The sequence below is a fragment of the Abramis brama genome, assembly GCF_963993115.1.
Source record: "Abramis brama genome assembly, chromosome: 19".
In the NCBI taxonomy this organism is placed as follows: domain Eukaryota; kingdom Metazoa; phylum Chordata; class Actinopteri; order Cypriniformes; family Leuciscidae; genus Abramis; species Abramis brama.
The window spans coordinates 2,864,022-2,883,474 of record NC_139981.1 but is presented as its reverse complement, the minus strand read 5'-3'; the positions used below and the strand labels follow the sequence as shown (position 1 = coordinate 2,883,474).

General features: G+C 39.1%; 1 protein-coding gene across 1 annotated transcript in view; it reads left to right on the top strand.

Moving 5' to 3' along the window:
- Positions 1 to 7,449: 7,449 nt before the first annotated feature.
- foxn2a (forkhead box N2a) overlaps positions 7,450 to 19,453 on the top strand; it is a 33,994-nt gene continuing 21,990 nt past the window's right edge. Inside the window, exon 1 of the mRNA XM_084093984.1 lies at positions 7,450 to 7,701. The gene's annotated coding sequence lies outside the window, so the exon portion shown is untranslated. The remainder of the gene's footprint in view (positions 7,702 to 19,453) is intronic.

Genomic DNA, 19,453 nt, shown 5'->3' with positions numbered 1-19,453 from the left:
TTCAGTGGAAATTACATCAACACATTAAATTATGCTTCGCATTTCAAGGCACTTCAGTGAGCCTTTAACAGTCTTATGTTCTATCACTCATGTGCATCTTCGTTGTGTGTGTGTGTGTGTGTGTGTGTGTGTGTGTGTGTGTGTGCGTGCATTTCTTGAAAAGATCATTTTTAGGAATTATATTTTTTGCACAAGTCATCCAACCAGAATCATTATTTTAATTGTTATATTACACACTATTTCAAGCCCTAATCATAGCACCGCAAAGGGACAAAATGGTGAAAACTGTCAATATGGTTTTTATTTTTTAGAAAGAAAAGAAACACAAGGCAGATGGCCAATGGGAGTGGCACAGTTAGTCGGCACTTGCCCTCAGGTGAATGCAAATAGTTCTTGTTGACCCGGTTTGGCGGCCCTTACGCCTTTATCTATGTAAATTCTGTTAAACTGCCAGAAAGTGAAGGCGGTGAGTGAAGGCGGTGACTTGTGTGTTCAGGATATGCCTTCAGGATTTTGTGAGACATAGTACCTACATTGTATTTTGACATACAGTTGACAAACATTGAATCTGAATCCCAAATAGATAGTTGAGAGATGTTTTAACACCATAGCAACTTCATAGTAATACTAGGGTAACCACCCAAAACACCTATAGCAATTGCATAGCAAGTATCTGGCAACCACCTAAAACACCCAAGCAACTGCATAGTAACAACTCAAAACACCCTAGCAGCTGCATAACAACACCCTAGCAACCACCCAAGAAACTGCATAGCAACACTCTGGCAACCACCCAAAACACCCAAGCAACTGCATAGCAACACTCTGGCAACCACTCAAGCAACTGCATAGCAACACTCTGGCAAAAACCCAAAACACCCTAGCAGCTGCATAGCAACACTCTAGCAACCGCCCAAAACATCCTAGCAGCTGCATAGCAACACTCTTGCAACCACCCTAGCAGCTGCATAGCAACACTCTGGCAACCACCCAAAACATCCTAGCAGCTGCATAGCAACACTCTTGCAACCACCCTAGCAGCTGCATAGCAACACTCTGGCAACCACCCTAGCAGCTGCATAGCAACACTCTGGCAACCACCCAAAACATCCTAGCAGCTGCATAGCAACACTCTTGCAACCACCCTAGCAGCTGCATAGCAACACTCTGGCAACCACCCTAGCAGCTGCATAGCAACACTCTGGCAACCACCCAAAACATCCTAGCAGCTGCATAGCAACACTCTTGCAACCACCCTAGCAGCTGCATAGCAACACTCTGGCAACCAGAGATGAAGGTGCTTGTATTCAGTATTGTGGATGCAGAAAGAGCAAAAGCCTAAATGTTGGCAATTTATTCAGGATGGTGTGGAGGTCAAGCAAGTTTGCATGTGAGATGATAGAATGACAGAAAGGAGTCTGGCTCTAATGCGATACTGAAGACTGCAGAGATGGGTTTGCAGACTAGAGTACATTAAAGAGCTGTTTTAATTCAATAACCCTCCACTTCCAGATACCATGTCACGGCTCGTTTTGATGAAGTACAGCAACAAGCGTATCCATGCTTGCATGAGAGCAAGAGGATAGCACAGCGAATTATCTGGTGAACAAACCATCCTGGTCATTAATGGAGTGTTTTATTAGCTTAAAGCCACCTGGAATGGAGTGGATGGCCTGTGAATTGGCTGGGCAGAAATGCAGTGTGTGTGCGGCGTGAAGCGAGGCATTTGCGCCTACTTTCCAATGGTCTGATTCATTTTCTGCATGAAAGGCTTTCAGTGAGCTGACTACAGCAGCCGCTAGCCTGCTCAGATTTATGGGCTATTAAAACAGCAGGGTATCTGACCACTACAACAGCAGCACACACACATATGAACACCATCCACTCCCAGACTGCATGGACACACCCTTACACACCATCGTCCATCCACTGATCAACCCCGGCTCACTTCATCTCTCCATCCTTTCCTTTCACTTTCCTTTTCATTATTCGTCATGAATAATGTTGGCTCCTTGATGAATTGCTTTTTTTCCTCTCTTGTAAGTCGCTTCGGATAAAAGCATCCGCTAAATGCATAAATGTAAATGTAAGTAATAATAATAAAATGAATGAAGGCAATGAGTAGCCAAACATACAGAGAACATTTCCTTGATTGTTTTTGATTCTAATCCTTCATACTTGTCCAACCGCTCAAACACACGACACCCTTTTCTACTAAAAACGTAAAACTTTTTATGCATTTTGGCCGTATTCACACAACAACAGCGTTTTGGACGGCTGAAAAATGAAAACGGGTTTCAAAGTGCAAGTTTCTGAAAACGATTCCGTCATCGTTACCGTGTAAACTACAAAAACACGAATTCGTGTAAACAGTGACGTCATGCGTACTGGCCTGGCATGAATAATACAGAGTTTTTAGTCGTTTTTCGCGGATATGTGTGAACTGGGATCGTTTTGACAATGATCAAAACTTTTGATTCTTGTCAAAATTGTGTCTTTGTACGCAAAAAAATGCAGAGGAAAAACTTTTCAGTTTTTGCATTGTTGTCGTGTAAATGTACCCTGAATCAACACACAACCTATTTTACTTAAATTATTTGGTGTATTTCTGGATGAAATTGGAAATTCAATGAAAAAATAGGAAAGGTGGGACTCTATTTTTGAAAAATTGTGAGAGACATGAAAAATCTGTGATGTCAGACATAAAGGAAAGACATGAGATGCAGAGCAAGTTATTCAATTATAAACTTTTTTTTTATTTGGAATAACATGCACTGATGAAATATGTACACTAAGATCAGATAATGAATATTTAAAAATTGTCAGTCTTTATTTCATGTTGACTTTAACATATGATCTTTTCTTAGAACAACACGCTTGTTGGTCTTGGAACAATATTCTAATCGACCAATCAAGTTTCAGGGTTAGTCTAAGGGTGTGTTCGTACTTGGCAGGTTTGGTTTGATTTGATTAAAACGAAACCTAATGCGATTGCTCTGTTAATGCGGTTCATAAGTGTGAACGCTGCCATCCGAACCCTGTTGTGCACCAAAAAAGCGTACCGAGAGCGCTGTCGACAAGTAGCGGACACGAAAACTGAGGTGCAGTTCGACTGAAATATGAACGCAACACGGACCAAAGACATTAAATGAACCAAAAACAGGAAGTGATGTCACAAGATGCAACCCTAAAAAGGACAGATTGCTTTAGCATACCTGTTTTTTCTCGTTATATTTGCGATGTTGCCCATCACAGTTCGGTACAGGGTCAGAACCGTGTCAGATCTTTGTGTGTGTGTGTGTGTGTGTGACGGAGGGATTCCTACCACTGTTTTGACTTCTTTATACATTTTATAAGCTCTTCACGAGTTCATATACAGCAAGTGCATTTAGTCCAGAACACAGCATTGTTTTGGATGTTCGACAAGTTCCGTCGCAAAATATTCGTCATAAAAGCCATAACAGTTTTGTGTCTTTAGGTTCAGTGTTTATAATGACGGTGTAAACGGACCCGGACTAAATGTATATTTTCTTTTTTGCTCTGGACCAAGAGAATCGAACTACACCTTATACGAGTGTGAACACACCTTATACGAGCTTATCAACCAATGATTTGCTTCTGATTTTAAGTGTATAGAGTAAGTGAAAATGTTAATGATGTTGCATAGAAATGTTATTCAAGGACCATGTCTATTTGTGGTGGAACATGTCCTGCATGTCAAATGGTGCTCAAACACCAACCCCAATGGTAAACATGTGGCTCCTTAACACACTCTTTGTCCTCAGAAGCATCTATTTACATGATTGCTCAAAAGCTTCCTTTGGAGAATCAGGCCAAAACATGTCGTAACTCAATTGCTCCGAGCCGGTCTCTTTCAATTCTTTTAGTTCCTCAATCTGATTAGATTGGACCAGCACAGAGTAAGTCTTTTTAAAGGCTGATCTCCAATCAGCTCTATTGGCAAGTTGATTGTTATATCTTGTCTCCCAACCATACTGCAACTTCATTATCTCTGGGAATTATGGGAGGGCTTGTGAAAGAACAGGGAATCTCACAAAGTGCCCCTTAGCTCTATGAATAGCTCTGATCAAGAACATAATGCTACAGTACGGACTGAAAGGACATGAACGTCCTCTGACACTTGATATCATGTTCACAATAATCCTTCTCAGTGACTTTGATTTTGCTTAGTAGGGCGAGTTCCTGGATCAGCCCTTTTTTAAAGCAAATATGAAATAATTCTTCCAAAAATTAAAACATTATTTACTCACGCTCATGTTATTTTTTTATTTTTTATTTCTACAGTCAATTCTGATCTTCAAGGCCCTGTTTCACAGACAGCTTATTTGGATTTGCATTGAAAAAAGGTGTGAAGCAGTAAAGTTAACTGATGCTAAAACCATTGGAAACCATTTGCATTACTTGAAATAAAATACAGTAACTGAAATATAATATAAAAAACTTCAAACTTATTTTATTTCAGCTAGTCTCCAAAGCAGCATTTATCATTTTCATTTCGTTTAACTTGATGTTCCATCTCTATGTCTGATAGATCTGTGAAATCCCTAGAAATACAGGAAAAAAGAAGCTAAGATTTTTGTGAAAGCCCAATCCGGAACACTAAGCCTAAACCAAACACTACAATCTGATTGGCTGACAGGTATGTTGTTCCAGGACCAACAAGGATGTCCAGGAACGTGTCCTATAAAACCAAAGGTCTTTTATTTTCAGCATGTAAGCGAAGCTTTGAAAAACAATAACTTATCTGCAACACATCAAAAGAATCGATGGTTGAATATGCACTTTCAGTTTACCACAAATGACGCATTTAATTTACAAGTGACAATGTGTTGTTGCCATTGTCTAGACACACATATTGAATCACATGTGCAGTCCTGTCACGCAAGACTGTGAGAGAAAACGGTCTTAGTCGATTAATGCAAATAATAAAACATTGTACAGAGTCAAAGACGGCGTGTTTGATATCCCTGTGGTTCCAGCGGCTAACATTAAATGCAACAACAGAAAGGGGTTCGTTTCCATTGCAAAAGACTCAAAGAATCCTGTTCGTCCAGTTAAACGACTAGATAAGTGTCGTATTTCATAAGGACAGACTGTTACAATGACCTGAATCCCTCTTGGTATAAATCCCCCGGTATTATCACTAAACTATGGGTTTCACAGTACGTAAGTACTAGGCTAGTGGTGCTTGAAACCTCCTTATCATCAATCATCCAATCAACAATACAGTGGTTTTCTTTGCCTGTAGCTCAAATAGAGGAAATCCAGGCGTCTTGCCTCCATTTCAGGCGATGCTAGTGTTCTCGCTGCATGCCGTGAGTGAGAAGTCTTGTGCGACTGCCTTTGCAACCAAGTGTGAGAACAGCACTTTGGTGAGACGGAGCAGATGCACACAAGCAACGAGGTCATGCAGTTGTGACTGTCTCCTCCAGCCCTGTTGCTTAATCCTCTTGTACTAGTTTACAGGTCACAGACAGTCTGTGCAATAATTTTCCCTGTTTACCCTTGAAAACACTTGCCTGTTTTATAAAGTCATTTACTGTTGATTAAACAAGCACTTTAGGTGTTAACAGCGCTTTTAACATTTCACACTGGGCTTTTTACACTGCGCTTCACCTTGGGTTATTGTCCTGTTAAACCCGGGGCTAAGCTTGAGTAAAGCAACATTTCACACTTGTAATGTGCGCCGGCGAATTGCGACTCTAAAGAAATGTTATTTTTAAGAACAGACAATCATAAACTTAAAGTCACCATGCATTCAAAATGGACAATTCTTATTTTTTATGCAATATTGCAGTATTTATTATAAATGATTTATCCGTGCACGTCATTATTTTTTTTTATTCATGTGCCTCGTAATCTTGGATCAAAATAACTTCCCCTCCCTCTTGAGCGACTTCTCTTCTCTGATGATGCATTTATAGCGTGAAGGCGGGGCAACCTGTCACTCACATGATCGACCAATAGCAAATCACAACCATCCAATCAATTCCCCAAGGACAAAATCAAGCCCTGGCCTACATTTGTTCTTGTTCGAGAAGCCATTTAATTTATACGCTCACTGAAGTGCCTTGAAATGTGCAGCATAATTTAATGTGTTGATGTAATTTCCACTGAAACAGGAAGAGAGGGCGGGGCATATTGAGCAGCTCCTCCCCTTTTTAAAAATAGCCAATAGCGTTTGGTTTGTAATCACAGCTCCGCCAGAGCCGTTGAACTCGGTAAAGCCTCAGTTTCCTCCTAATCTCTAACAGTTTCTCCTCCTGATCTCCTCCATATCGCAGAGTATCAAACGGGTCCGATATGTTTTCTGGTCTGAGCGACTCGATCATATGATCCGCTCTGTGTATCGTGTCTCTGGACGTGACACTGACGTGAAATCAGACTTCATTCGCAATGGAAAGCATATTTACACTGTCTGAATCGTTCCCTATCCCCTATATAGTGCACTATGTGCCGTTCACCATGCAGAAAATATAAATGTGTGAAGAATAACCGAGTTTTAGCGTCTATTATAGTGTAGGGGGCGGAGCTTCAGATTCTAGAGAGCATTTGATTGGACAGAAAATCTGACGAGAAGCTGAAGTGCAGAGTGATGTCATCAAAATCACTGATCCATATTGGTGGAAGTGATAAACTGTAAGTTTTCAATGCTTATATCTTCTAAATGTGAATTTTGTCATGGTTTTGGAGCACACTAGCTTATAGATAACAGTAAGGCTAACATATTCATACAAAAAGCCAAAAAAATTCCATTTTGATTTCATGGGGACTTCACAACACAAGAAAAGACTATCACAACTTCCGTTTCATGCCGACTTTAAAGTGCTTACCTCGTTAAAAATTCACATGCTCTGTATATGTCACAGGCACTTTCACACGCTGTGATTAGTTTCACCATCTGAGAGAAAATTAAAATTAACTACTTACCCATAACTCAGTTTAAAACATGAAAGAAGATAATGCAGGGTTACTTTAACACGTGTTTACAAAATGCACTCTTAAAAAAGTTTCCAAAAGGGTGTTTTTGCAGTGATGCCATAGAAGAACAATTTTTGTTTCCCCAAAGAATCTTTCAGTCAACAGCAGTTCTTAAAATAAAAAAAAATTTCTTAGTGTGAAGAACATTTTAATAATCTGAAGAACCTTTTTGCACTATAAAGAAGCTTTTGTGCAATGGAAAGATTACATGTGTGTTAATTAAAGGTTCTTCATATAAACAGTGATGCCAAAAATAACCTTTATTTTTATTTAAGAGTGTGTGAAAAGCCCGAATTATTTTAAATCAAACTCAGTACTAAGTTTGTAAATATTTAGGTTTAACTGCAAATTAAATGGAAAAGATCAGAAAACAATCAGCCGTTGAGATTAAACAGAGAATTTGAGGAGAATTCGTATTAAGGAAGGGGGGGTGAAAACACATTAAATAGAGTGGAATGGCGCGCGCCAAGAAGCTTCACCACTAGCGCTCGCGCGCGCTGCTGCAGTTGCCAGGGGATCGCGAAGGGGAGGGGTTATGATTGGCTGAAGTGGGTCTGTTGCCTTGGCAACGAGAAAGGGGTTTGGTAGCGTTGCTGTGCGGCGTGATCTGTGCGCAGCGCGGATGGAGGAAACAGTTTGAGGCTGAAACACTCCGACTACTGACGCGCTTCAGCGGAAAACGGGTCCGCGCGCTTGCATGTGAGTAACCAAACCCAGTTCGGAGCTTTCTGTGGTATCGATGGAGTTTATATGTGTGTGACTAGCGCAGAAAGTTAACATTCTACCAGCAAGTTCACGTGAAAAAGCATGGGCGGTTATCAGGCTGAGCTTCGGTTCCTGTATTGTTTCTCAAGTGCTCTTGTTTGTTGTCGTTCACATGTCGAATTTCACGGCATTCTAAAACGGAATCATTTAAACGCGCGAACATTCCATCGCTTCTGCCATGTGCTCGAATCCAGCAAACAACTTCTTTTGTGATCGAGGACACTTGCTCAAGTGTTCTCACGCACTTCTGAGTGGAATACCGATATGTGCAATTATTCTGAGCGTCAGTCTTTGTCTTTGCTTCTGAAATCGAATTCGCGCGAAACAAATCAATTTCAAAAATGTTTCAACGTTCCATTCGTTTGTGACGAAATTCTATTGTCTTTTCATATTTGTATATGTGAGTAACGTTAGCTGATTAATAACCTGAATATGAACTTTTTAAAACATGCTTTTTTTATTATTAATCAGTGCATGTCATACTAAAAGACCATAATATGTGATATATTTGGTTCTAAAATGATTCTAGTTCACATCATAATGTTACATTTATATTTATTTGAATTAATAAGGGAAAGTGTATGTTTTAGATGCTGTAACCAGTCACCATTTATTTTATTTTAACTAGTTGAACCAACTTGCAGTTCACTTATAGTTCTTTGGTGAGACAATTTTTTAAACCCCATATTGTTGTTTTTAAACCCCCAATTAATAGTTAAAAAAATGCATAATACCTTCGGAAAATGTTTTAAAATAGTTTTGGATGGAGCACATCACATTACTTAATGTCAATAACCCACATTTCTGACTGATTTGCCATCATGTAAATATTTTTAGTTGGAATAAAGTGATTTAATTTATGTGGTTTTCATTGGTTTACATAAAGATGTTAGTAACACAACAGCAATACTTCTAGGGCGCTTTATTAGTGATGGATGGATTAAGATTATTATTTAGCTATTTTTTGAGATTATTACCATTGGGCAATAATTGTGATCGAATAACAGTGGTTTTGCTGCGTGTCTTGTTGATGAATTGTGCACATTTTCTAGTGTCAAATATTGTTTTGTGAATTAGATGAGTCAATAAGTGTTCATTTAAAACAGCAGTGGCCTTCCTCCTTATTAGATACTGCAATTGGCATTAGTTATATAAAAAAACAAAAAACGTATTGTTTGATTGTTTTAGTCTAAATGAAACTATAACGTGTTACAAACGTTGTACTGGAAGTCACTGTCACGGGTTATCTGAGTCATAACACCTACAGTCAGTGTCAGGGATGTTTTTAACAGGAAACATTTGAGTTAGGCCTAACTTTACTCGTTAAATAACTTATTTCCTCTCAGGTCTTGGTTGAAACATCGAGCCAGTCTTGCAGGGTTTTGAAAAGAAACCAGTCCGTTGCCATATGAGCTCCATTCACTGGAAGCTTGACCTCATTGACATGATGCAATCTGTTCACCGGATAATCGCTTTCAGATCAAGTCTGCTCATTGATTGAATATCCTTTGCTACTTTTCCCCAAGGCTAAAGTCACAACAACTTATTATGCCAATGATCACATCTCCAATTCATAGCCCGTTTTCCTCACATCATTCTAAAGTGATTTTGAATCCCTTAAATGCTGAAGGTCTTGGCATGGCATTACTTCACGAGGAAGTTAACAGCTGTGGGAATTGTCTTCTAATCTTATCAAGATGTTTTTATGACGCTGTGGTCGCATGTATTGTGTAGAGGTTAATGTCTGAGACACCAGTAATTGCAGCTGGAAAAGTAAGAAACCCCAAAATATTGAGATTTACCACAAATGAAATTCCTTTAAACGGGACTTTGGTGAACAATAATGTGTAGATGGGATTGGTTGTGTATGTGTATTGGTTTCTCATTGAGCGGTATTATTATAATGCTCAGCCCTAATTAAGAAGTGGTACCTCATTAATGTCATATTGGTTAATTGAGTTAAAAACATACTTTTTAATTGTGTGGTTGATAGGGTTGTGGGTTGGTAAGTTCTCCAATTTCAACAGATGTTGTTTGTTAACCGCAAGACCCAAGATAAACAGCACACAAAGACGACAAGATAAAAGAAACAAGTGCTCAACCTGTTGTTTAACTGCCAGCTGAACAGACTCCCAGTTGTAGTGAGTCTTTGGTGCGCTTTTGAAAGTTAAAAGGTTATAGTCTTCCACAAAGAACTTTTTAATTGTGTAGTTCTTTAGGAAACGAGTATAGCGCTTTAAAGAGCCCAGAAACCCAATGCACTGATCTGAAGAGCCTCTAATGAAACATCAAGAAGTCATTTACTCTCCAAAGAGCCATGAAGCTCAAATCAAGAACCGTACGAAAATGTATGGAGAAAAAAGTACAAAAAAAATCTTTATTTTAAGAGTTTTTTTGGTCATATTAGCCGTCAGGTCAACATGAAATCAAAATGGACACTTTTTTTTACTTTCATAAAACATGTTTTTTTGGTCTTGTTGGAAAAAGATTCCAAGTGCATATCATAAAATGTGTTAAAATATAACAATTTGCATTATAAAGCCTCTGAAACGGCCTCTGACATCATCTAGCCTTTTAATTTTTGACCCCCTCCCCTCCAACCACCTGTCATAGAGATTAAACACCATCCAATCAATTCTTTATGCATAAATTTAAGATGCATAATTTTTTTTTTCTTCATTCAATAACATGTTTCACTCAAAACATGTCATATTATGGAAGTAGTTTCATGTTCATGAAAAGTGAATGTTTGTATCAAATGAAAGTGTGATAGTGTTCATTTCATTCAATACATTCTTCTATAATGATTGTTTTGATTGTAAATACCTCTGCAGATAAATACCTTTAGAGATAAGATTATATGTAAGATGACCTGGCGGTAGAAGTCCCTTGGGTTGATCTATGAATTCTGGGATTTTTTTTCACGTCACGTCAAGTTACTGTCCCAGTGAGAGCCTCTTACTCGAGTGAATGGTGAATGAAACCCCTCACTGGTGTGTTTTAATGGACTACTCAAGTTAGTTCTACTTTCATTTCTTTGTCGCCTACATGACTAAGGCAAAACACTTTTTGAGATGCATTGGAAGCGTTCGGGAATGCCTGTGGAGAACGGAAGTGTTCACTGATGAGGATGTGAATCGGCTGAATGGATATTTCTCCGGATGGGTGTTGCAGACATTATGGGATGTCCTGTCTTTAGAAGTGGAACTAAACACACAAGGGAAACTAAACTCTAGGTCTGTCATGTTCCACAACAAGCAAAATATGCCATGCATGTTGAGAACTAACTCTGAAACAATGGCGAATATGCCGGAAGATGATTGAAAACTAGAATTTGTGGTTGCATTTTTAGTCAGTGATGAAGAAAAGCTTATGTGTGGCTCACTTGCTCAGCTTTAGAAGTGATGGACGTTGAATCATTGATGTGCGTTTATTGAGCTTATTCAATTTTCCTAGTTTAAATTAGATCTCGTTGACCTTGAGACCTTGCGTGCGCACGTGTCCCGACTAGGGTTGGGAATCTAATTAAAAACCAGTTCTTAAAGTGAACTGGAATTTTAAACAGAGCATTTCTATGATTCACTTCATCAGAAGCATTAAAAGAAATCACAATCAGAGTCATTATATTGCGTGTGTAATTCTCAGCACTAGTCACGCCTCATCCACCCAGTTTCTGGAATCAGTCACCGGCCGCGTTGACGCTCATGTCTGTTGATGGTATCTGGCCTTTGTTTGCAGGTGACTGTGTAACGCCTGCAGCTGCTCGTCACTTATCAGCTAGACGTCTCCTCCTCCTCGTCCTCCGCCTCCCTATTATCCGTTTTCTTCTTTCCACCCGACCAGGAGGAGGGAAATACCCCAAGATCTCCAAAGGCCGCAGTTGTCTTGGTTACATGTGGCACTAATCCAATAGGTGGATGCTCCAAAACTGGGTTGCAAATGTAAAAATAGTGCTTTCCTCTTGAGCTCAACCTTCCTTGAGCTCCACCAGAAAGGCAGTTTCTTACTTTGAAGTTTGGAAATATTAATCATGATGTGGTTTTAGTCAGAATGCATTGGTCACTTTGGGCAGTTCCATATTTCTTTCACTCTTTTGTCACTTCCCGACAAAGACGGGAAGCTTTTTAACAGTAAATGAGCACCTCATATGTATCACGTATTTCATACGGCTGTCAATCATTAAAAAAAAATTGAGTGAATTTCATATGCCGATTATTTATTCAGATTAATTGCATATCAATATTAGCTTAGAAAATGTTGTGATTAGCCTACATTGTGGCGTTTGAGTAAATCGTTGAATAGACAAAAAGTCCATAATCCACAGCAATCCATTTAAAAGAGATTAGTTAAAAGTCTTTCACGCCAAATGCGTTTTTGCGTTCTGGCTGCAATATTTGTTGCTTTTCTACATGCATAACATTTTTATTAATTATTTAGCACATTTTTAAGTCACTAATCACACTAAATGAATGTTAAATTTACAGTTCCTAGTATTTTATCATTTATTAGTGCAGCCACAAGAATGATGGGAGATGTAGTTTGGTCACACACACTTGAAGAATGGATTTTCAGGCAATAAAATGCATGCAAGTTTATACAGTAAATATTCACTTCAATTGACACACTTATTACTCAAAGTCTGGGCTTAATGAGTTTTTCCGCTGATAATTATGACATTGTGGTGTCGCTCAGTGAGCTCTCATCTCATAAATTCAATAATTCCGACGTGACTTGAAGGCAGCATAAGTGCGTTTGATAGATTAACTAGCGGGTTTAGGACGAGTCATCCATGGCTCATTAAATTCCTACGGCTGTTTATCTGGGATGAGAGACGCTTTGGTAGTCCCGCATCCGTCAGTTGGTTGCAAACGGCGTTGTTTGCGAAGAATCCCACGTGGCGGGCCCTCGTCGCGCTTTTCCCTCCCCCTTCGATCTCCGCGTCTGTCGAGTTCCTGCGCGGGGGATTTGATACATGCTGCCATTAGTGGCCGTTCTCCCATTGAAAGCGATGCTAATGTGACCGTTGGCCTGATTGCGAGGGAGAAAGTGAGGATCTGGACGTGCCTTGTGTCACCGGTAACAATGGCCCTTTGTGTAGGTCACTCCTCGCTGAATACATGGGGTTTGTTTAATTGAGATAGCAATAGGACACAGGAACGTTAGTCTCGGACGAGACTAGATTACACACACCGGTGCAAAAACAAGAACTACCGGATTGGCAGATAACAGTTTTTTTGTTTTATCTGTGCAACAGTTCAAGACTTGTGTGCATGGTGTTTGAGATGAGTTTTAGGGTTGGGATTCATACGGATTTGCCCTTTAAATTGTAAATTAAATTACAATGTAAACATGTCACAGTGAACCATTCATTAGAAATGCTGATGTAAGTCTCAAATGCCTTAACTACATTCTCAAACTACACTAGTCATGCTGAATATTTGCACAATATAGATAGATATTGTGTTTAAATAATTTTTCTATTATTTTGCTATAAAATAATACATTTTAAATGACACCGGTTCTTGATTCCAAACCCTGTGTTTATTGGTATCAAAAAGAAACCATATTGCAAGAATGGATTGCTTTGTGGTTGCAGCTGGTGACAGAGATATGAGGAAACTTAAATGCTGTTAACCACTGCAAAAACATTAAACTAAAACGTTTGTAAGGAGGCCAAACTGGGTAATTTAAGTGAGCACTGAGGTGATTTTAAGGTCATCTTGTCTGCTAGGGTCAAGTAGTGGCATGGCAAGTCTATTGTGTTTTGGGTTTTAGGGCACGGTGTAAAGTTCACGTTCTTTTAGCTGTCAAAGCAGAATTATTTTTGTGAAATGCTTCACATAGTCACTTCCTCTTGTAGTTGCACTGAAGCTTGTCTTGTCAGTCACATGTAGATTCATGTTTCCAAAACAATGAAGTTGACTGATAGATAGCACACAAAATACAGGAAGTTACTCGAACCATGTTAATTTACAAAAACACTCTGTGTAAGAGTGTTCTTTGTAAAAAATGTCAGGATACCTTTTAATATCTAAGCTTCTTTGCTGTGTTTGAACTTAAGTGGGCTCAGTAGGTTTAGCCTTACATACACAGTGAGATCATATAATATTTCCTCTTGATTCATCTCTCTACTTAACACATTGAGATTGAGAAACAATCTGATAGAAGAAATGGCTCATTTCTTTGAACACTCATTGTAGGACTCAATGAATCTGTGCTTTTGTTAGGTTTCGTTTCAGTATTGACAGCATTTACACTTATGCTTTTATTCAAAGCGATTTGCATGGCATTTAATGTATGCAGATTATGATTTCATGCTTTTCATGAAAATTCCCTGTTGAAACCCTGTTGTAGTTTCTGCATCGGTACAAATCAAATGTTCGTTGTTGACATTACTTGTATTTGTATGTTCAACAAAATACTGATGACAAAAATCTGTGAGAGCAATGTTTGTTGCTAACTAGCTCAAAGTATGATCCACGTAGGAATAATATATGCATGCACAAATAAATAAAAATGTTGATTTGAAGGATGTTTTTTTAATTAATTAATGACTAATAATTTCAATCAATGCGTTATAGTGGAAACAATACTTTAAGAAGAGAAGCAAGTTTTTGGACGAGACGTCATGTTTCCGACACAAGACGAGAGTCCGTTATTTTTGATGCGCAACCAAACTGTGTTTTTGCTCTCGGCGCACTGATCGTTATTGAAAATTAGTAAGAATTGGGGGTGGGGAGTTGACATTGTGTACGTACGTTGTGTACCCTTTTTACTGAAGGTAAAAGTCCCTGTAATCTTTACTGACATTAGCCCTATTCGGATGGGACTAGTTTAACATGGAGAGGAGGGGCAACGTAATAATTACCAGAGCTTCTCTGTGATTTTAGTCCCATCCAAATGTGCATCTCAGTGATCATAACAGACAATGTCAGTGAAGATTACAGCGACTTTTACCTTCAATAAAAAGGTCCGGTAAAATCCGCTGTAAAAATGTACGTAAATATTTAATCATTTCCTGTTTAAAAGTAGTTTTCCGCGGTTTTTCCAAGTATGGAGACGCTTAAAGAAGAAGCATTCAGTTGCGTTCGAGACGCTGGGACGAGTCTGTGGCAAAACTCAAGTGTTTCACACACACTATTCACATCAGAAAGAAGATCGAACGCACTTGTTAGAGGCACAAAACATCTTTTAGCGTTAGCTAAGTGCCTATTACCAACACAATCCAATCTGAAGTTAATTAATACATCGTTCGCCCAGAAATAACTGTTTTATAAATATAGGTTATATGTGTTTGCGCACGTGATATCAGGAAGCAGCGTAATACACACATGACGACAGGAGAGACGGCAGTGAGTAAATGGAGTTACTCTCCCACTTCTGCTAGTTTTACTGAGATATCTTATCCAATGCGAATTGGCCATTAATAGTACAGACGTCCTGTGGTAAAATTACATTGCTCCATCTACCCGTGTAAAGTTAAAGCAACACCAAGGAACTTTTCCTCTGCGCTCGCCCTACAGGTTGGAAGCGGAATTGTCCATTACCGCTGTCGTAAATAATTTAGCCTACCGCGTCCTACTGTCGCACGCGCACGCTCGCTGTTTATCCAGCACCGGCTTTGTATTTCCTCCGTCATGATGACAATTCAAAAGCTACCCGACTGCTAGGTATCTTACATTTAGTTGTATTCTACTGTCGAGTACGCTCCACCTATCGGCAATTGTAACGCTTGCCGTAAAGCAAGTCAAATTTGTAGTTTTCTTATGTCTCATTAGAACTACAGAAACGCTACCCGATCTGGCGATCTTACATAGTGTGGATATACCAGATAAAGGACCGCAAAGCGGTGGCATAAGTGCCTTTCACCCTGTCACAACTTGACGAACCACTGAAACGATTTTGGAAACATTATTTAAAGGTAAAAAATCCTACTTAGTGTTGCTTTAATCCTGTCTGATAGGGCTATTGTCTGTGATGATCACGGAGATGCACATTCAGACGGGACTAAAATCACAGAGAAGCTCTGGTAATAATTACTTTACCCCACATCTCCATGTTAAACTAGTCCAGTCCGAATAGGGCTAAAATCAGCACAGTTGGTGTTGGATAAAAAAAAAAGATGTTAATTGATTTCCTTTCTTTTTATTCCCAGATCTCAAAAGCGATCAGGCAGTTTTCCCAACACGTCTTTGCTCTAGTCATGGAATTCCAGGAATTCGTCAACCTGATATCCGCGTGCTGCTATAATAACACATAAGTAGGGACGATATATATCGCCTGACCTCAAACAACAGCTCTCACACTGATGTTTCACAGCGAAGTTAAATGAGTGTCAAACTGTTTTCAATGCACGGCTGTATTTTTAGTCTCGCCTCTGTTGCTCTTTTCTCTCTCTGAACTTATTAGCCTACTTCTGTGAAAGACTTGCTTCCCAGCAGTGCGGCGTGGGAACGCTTGTCATAATACCTAGAGTATTAGACCATGTTCTTAACGACGTTTCTTTGTGAATGTCACCAGTGGTGTTTACACAGGGCTTTAAGACACACCTGTGTGTATTTGACATATAGGCGGGACGCTCTTGTCTACAGTGAATGAGCCGGGAGGTTCGTGGCATTGATTGTTGAACGGTTTAACACGTCAAAACGGCCGATAAAGGGTGTGGTGACGTCCTGTAGGGCACAACGGCACAACTCTTATCTTTTAAAATGCTGCTTTCTATATGTTGCTGCGTTTGTGCTTTCTTTTTTTTTTTTTTAAAGGTCCCGTTCTTCGTGATCCCATGTTTCAAACTTTAGTTAGTGTGTAATGTTGCTGTTAGAGCATAAATAATATCTGTAAAATTATAAAGCTCAAAGTTCAATGCCAAGCGAGATATTTTATTTAACAGAAGTCGCCTACATCGAACGGCCCGTTTGGACTACATCCATGGTTCGAATTACGTGGGAGCCAGTGGGAGCTGAGCTCCCATAGAGAGAGGATGAGCTCCCATGAAAGCTGTGAAATCATACACCTGTGGGGGTCTCTAAAAATCATCAGCACCATTATTTTAAATTACAAATAAAGCACTTTTTCCTTCAGACTACTGTAGCATGACTTAAAAGATAGGACAAGATGCCAAACACATGGATCTCGCGGGATCTCGGATCGTCATCACACTACGGTACATCCTTATGCTTAAATCAAGTGATAAAAGTGCCGCTGCGATCATTGGCGCGGATACTGTGTTTGTTTGTGGCTCGCGCACAGTCGGGCGCGCTTCAATCCGTTATGGAGACTCTCTATTCGTTCCAGTAAAATTACAAAACAAACTGCACACAAACGTGTCTCTGCCTGATATAGAACCACTTATAAACATAATCGAATTTGATAAAAAAAAAAAAAAAAAACTTATATGAATGCGGATTCGAACCCATAACCGCTGACGCGTTTAGCAAATATTCTACCACTGGACCACTTAAGTACACGGTCGAAATAAACGACAAATTAAACCAAATATACTATTTAAATTGAATTGTGTTACCAACGCTTTTTTATTAAATTTGTATTATATTTTTTTTATTTTATATTTTTATAAAATTTTTATTACATTATTAAGCTACCGCGCCTGCTCATAGGCTACTTTTTTTCTTCTTTTTTTAAAGAGACCCCCACAAAGATGAAATCATAATTCGAACCCTGACTACATCCCTCTACTTCCTTCTTTAATGACGTCAGTAGAACAGTTTTTTGACTAACCTCCGCCCACAGGAATGCTCCCTCAACTCTACCGAAATTCGTTTATGTACTTGCGCACTTCTTATAACTTACTGTGTTTACTCAGCTCTTACGGTGATTTTCTGAAGTAAAACTGATGCTTCATCTTTTGTGTGATGTACAATAAACTTGATTAAACTCATCAGTATATGTTTGATCATCATTCAGACAGCAGACTTGTAGGCTATTAATAAATAATGGATACATACAAGCAGATGACAAATACGTTATAATAACCGTAATTAAACTACTAAACTATACCTGTTTCATCTCTATACAGCACTCTGACTCTGTAGGCATTATTGTCCGACTCGAAATGAACACCGTTACTGAGAGTTTCTGATATTATCATCATTCTGTGAGATGAAATTGTCCTGAGAGACTGAGCGCGAGCTTGTGAGGCTCCGCCCCCTGGGTCGTCCAGCAGCAGCTAATTTGCATTTAAAGGGCACACACTAAAACAGCGCGTTTTTCTGAGCCCCAAAAAATGACAATTTAAACATGCTGTAAAAAATGATCTATTGGGTATTTTGAGCTGAAACTTCACATACACACTCTGGGGACATCAGAGACTTATTTTACATCTTGTGAAAAGGAGCATAATACGGGACCTTTAATGCAGTTTATTATAGGGCTCAGAACTGAAGCGCAGTGAAACCTTGTAATGCTGGCCTCAGCGTTTCCTGACGTATTGATCTGTCCATTTATCCTACTCGATGAAACATCACCCCACCTGATGCCGAGGGATAAAACAGTCCTCTTCTGATGGCTTTTTAGGTCATCGGCTTCATTTTCACATTCTTCACAGCGGTCACAGGTTGGTGACCTTGGTAAAAGCCAGCTGGATTTATGTGTCTTAGCAGGGCTCGACATAAGCAATGGCCCGGGGCCAGTAAAAGAGTATGTCGGGCTAGTTGGACTGGTCATCAGCAAAACAATCAGCAAACGTCATACACAGTGGCGCGAAGAGTGTCAGTGTTACTTCAGGTTATTTATAACGTGTTAAAATGTAAAAGAACTACGAGGCCGATACGAGAAACGGATATAAATCCAAATCTTCAATTCCTGCGCTATATTGCAGATTTAATGGAGTGCACGTCACCGAAAGCAACAGATATGAGCTGCATTTTATTGATCATCAGCTAAAATTTCAAAATCAAAGAGAGAGCGGCAACAGCCTCGGTAAGATCATTTCGTTTCTTTACTTTTAATGATGATGATTGTGTGTTAAGAGTCTGCAACTTACTTTCATTTTGATTTGCGATAGTGTTTTTTTACTGGTCAATTTTGAGATTTTTGGATATTTGTCTTCAATAACATGTCTTCTTTCAGACTTGTGGTGAAAAAAAGTCTGAAATACACATTTAGGTCTTTATTTTACTACACTTTGTCTGTTTGCGTCTGTAGATTTCTCATAAATTCAACAAAAGTTGGCGTTGTAAATCCTCCCGCTGCTCCGCGATCGCTGTCTGCTCCCTGTCATCACACACACCGCTGGAAAGCTCTCTCTCTCCTGTACAATGCTGTCGGATCCAAATATGGTCATTTCCTTTTTATCAGCAACCAATCGTGAAAGTAAAAGGGCTGAATGCGTAATCTCATTGGCTGATGATAAATCTTTAAAGCCCGTTTTCTCAAAATGACTTTTCTCTCATTCTCCAAGTCAGAAATCTCCACTTCAGTAGCACCTCTATACACCAAACTTTCCAGTCTTGTACCTAGTTATATTATGAAGACATTTACAGAGGGATTTGTAAATATATTATTCCTAGCCTGATTTATATAACATTTTATTCCAAAAAACATGGCGAAAATCATTTTTTTAAGGCTATTGATAGTATATTCTGATTTACAGGATAACAAAAGTAGATTTTCCCATCTAAAATGTGAACACAATGAAAAAATAAATTTTAACCTGGCTTTATCCAAT